Source organism: Corvus kubaryi, unplaced genomic scaffold (assembly GCF_017639235.1).
Source record: "Corvus kubaryi isolate FWS band 111438036 unplaced genomic scaffold, C.kubaryi_AGA036_p1.0 37352, whole genome shotgun sequence".
NCBI lineage: Eukaryota > Metazoa > Chordata > Aves > Passeriformes > Corvidae > Corvus > Corvus kubaryi.
The window spans coordinates 2,341,162-2,343,945 of record NW_024581114.1 but is presented as its reverse complement, the minus strand read 5'-3'; the positions used below and the strand labels follow the sequence as shown (position 1 = coordinate 2,343,945).

The following is a 2,784-nucleotide window of genomic DNA, read 5'->3' as shown; positions in this document are numbered from 1 at the left end:
GCAGTTTTGGGGTCTGAGGGACAATCCTGAACCCCCAGAGCAGTTTTGGGGTCTGAAGTGCAGCCTGAAGCCCCAGAACAGCGCCAGGGCTGGTGCTGAATCCCTCCTGCATCCCTGGAATGGGATGGAGCTCGCATTTGTGGGATGTCAGTGCCAAAGCCAAGGGCTGGACACCCCCCACATCCCTGGGCTGGAATTCCTGGCTGATTTTCCCTCTCCCTGCTCCCAGGGTCAGAACTGTTTGTTTTTATTGCACTTTTAATAAATGTCAGATATTCCCAAGGGGGTTTTTTTTCCCATTTCTTTGAAGTAGGTTGGGTTTTGGGATGGGTTTTTTCCCCATGCCACATCCTGGATGTCCCCATGGCCGAATTCTGCTGTCCAGGGATTTGTTTTCCCTCCTTTTCCCCCTTCCCTGGACTCTCCAGGAGTGGGAGGTTGAGCTGAACCTCCAGCCTTTATTTCCAAGGACGTGGAAAGCTGGGAATGTGCAGAGACACAACATCCCTGAGGATGCTGTGATGGAAAACTGGGAATTGTTGGAATTGTGAGAACACCACAGCCCCTTTTCCATGGGAAGATGGATTTGGTGAGGCTGGGATTGTTCCTTCCCTCTCCCCTGGTCTCCTCAGAGGGAGGTGCTGATGAAGATGGAATGATAAATCCCTCCCAGGGATTTGGGCTGATCCCAAATTATTGAGGAAAAATGGAAGTGCCTTCTCCAGCTGAAGCCTCGGTGAGTTCCTTTTCCCACTGAATTTGGTGCTGGGAATGCTCCCTTTCCTTGGGAAGCACAGGGAATGGGTGGGATGATACCCCTCAGGATTCCTGGCAAGCCCAGGGATTTTGGCAGGAGATTTTCCAGTGCCTGGAGCCATTTCTGTCGCTGACACCTGCCCAGTTTTCCACAAAAATTCCACAAAGCACCAACTCAAGCTATTCCTGCCATTCCTTCAGCCCTTTTTTATCCCAGATTAGATTTTTTTTTTTGCTGGAAAAGGAGACTGGAAGCATCAATCAGCTGGGAAAGGTGAAGAGGTTTTGCAGCTTCTCATTTTCCAGGTTAAATTAGGGAAGCACAGAGGGAATTCTCAGTTGGGACAATGGGAGAAAGTGTGAATTTTCAGGATAAAGCTGCAGGCTCACAGTGACCTGGGAATGCAGCTGGAATTGCAAGGGAAAAGGGATAACAGGGAGTCATTCCACACAGGGACACCTTGAATTGTAGAAAACATAATTTAATCCATCCCAGTGTGGTCCTTGCACACAATACTGCATAAAAACATGGAATTGGGAGCCAGCATCACCAGGAATTCTCTGGGAATCACTGGCACATCCCTGGTTCAATAAAAAGGAATGTCAGCCACTGGCCTGGTCCCAATACTGACACTTTGGAAGATGAGGAAGGAAAAGCTGTCCAAAAAAAAAAAACAAACATGGAATTTTTTGGCAGCAGCGAGAAGTTTGGGGGAGGTTTGGTGATGTGGTGACTCCAGGCTCTGCTGGGTTTGTGCCTCTCAGAGCTCAGCCCTGGGTATAAAATCACCTTCCAGCTGGGAATGAGGGATTTTTAAGCATCTTCTTGGGAAAAACGAGTGGAATGGGTGCTGGGTTCTGTGGGAATGCTCGTGGGGATGGGTCCGGGGCTGTCAGCAGGAGGCAGCAGCTCCATCTCCAGCACCACGGGAACCTTCCCAGCCTGTGGAATGCGGGTGTTTCCCTTCTGTTTCTCCAGCTCGGACGTGTCCTCGCCCTCCCCATCCCAGCTCCACACGGGAATAATCATGGAGCTGCTCCAGTTGGCAGAAAATATTCCTTTATTCCCTCGGGAGCTCGAGGAACGGCGCTTCCCACTGCCACGGGGGATCCAGCTCTGTGCCACTCCTGGAAAAAAAAAACCTCTCCGTGCATTTCCCAGCCCCGGTTTCCATGGAGAGGTGGCAGCGGGATGCGGAGGGAACCTTCCAGAGGCACAGGAGTGTGGGGAGAGCGGGATGTGGGGTCTGCCAGCAATCCAAGGAATGCAGCAGCTCTTGTTCGTCATCCCCGCGGTGGGGATGGAGCCGGGCAGATCCAGGAGCTCCTGGTGCTGCTGGAAAGGGATTCTGTCACAGGTCCTGTCAGGGCAGCAGGTGCTGTTCCTCATCCTGGAGCAGATCCAGAGGCTCCTGGCCCTACTGGAAGGGGGGCTGTGTGACAGAAGCTGTCAGAGCAGCAGGTTCTGTTCCTGTTCCTCATTCCTGAGCAGATCCTGGTGCTACTGGAAGAGGGTTGTATCCCAGATCCTTTCAGGAGAGCAGGTCCTGTCCCTATTCCTCATCCCTGAGCAGATCCAGGGGCTCTGGCACTACTGGAAAAGGGTTTTGTCCCAGAAGCTGTCCAGAGCAGCAGGTTCTGTCCTGTGTCCCCACTGAGCTGAGCAGATCCAGGGACTCCTGGTGCTGCTGGAAAGGGGATTTGTCACAGTTCCTGTCCCAGCAGCAGGTCCTGTCCCTGTTCTCACCCCTGAGCACATCCAGGAGCTCTGGCACTACTGGAAGGGGATTTTATCACAGGTCCTGCCCCTGTTCCTCACCCCTGAGCACATCCAGGAGCTCTGGCACTACTGGAAGGGGATTTTATCACAGGTCCTGCCCCTGTTCCTCACCCCTGAGCACATCCAGGAGCTCTGGCACTACTGGAAGGGGATTTTATCACAGGTCCTGCCCCTGTTCCTCACCCCTGAGCACATCCAGGAGCTCTGGCACTACTGGAAGGGGATTTTATCACAGGTCCTGTCCCTGT

General features: G+C 52.9%; 1 protein-coding gene across 1 annotated transcript in view; it reads left to right on the top strand.

The window, feature by feature from the left end:
* LOC121666415 (tyrosine-protein phosphatase non-receptor type 11-like) overlaps positions 1 to 282 on the top strand; it is a gene marked incomplete at its 5' end in the record, with an annotated part of 6,855 nt that extends 6,573 nt beyond the window's left edge. Inside the window, one exon of the mRNA XM_042031916.1 lies at positions 1 to 282. This exon is cut by the window's left edge and continues 654 nt beyond it.
* Positions 283 to 2,784: the final 2,502 nt, after the last annotated feature.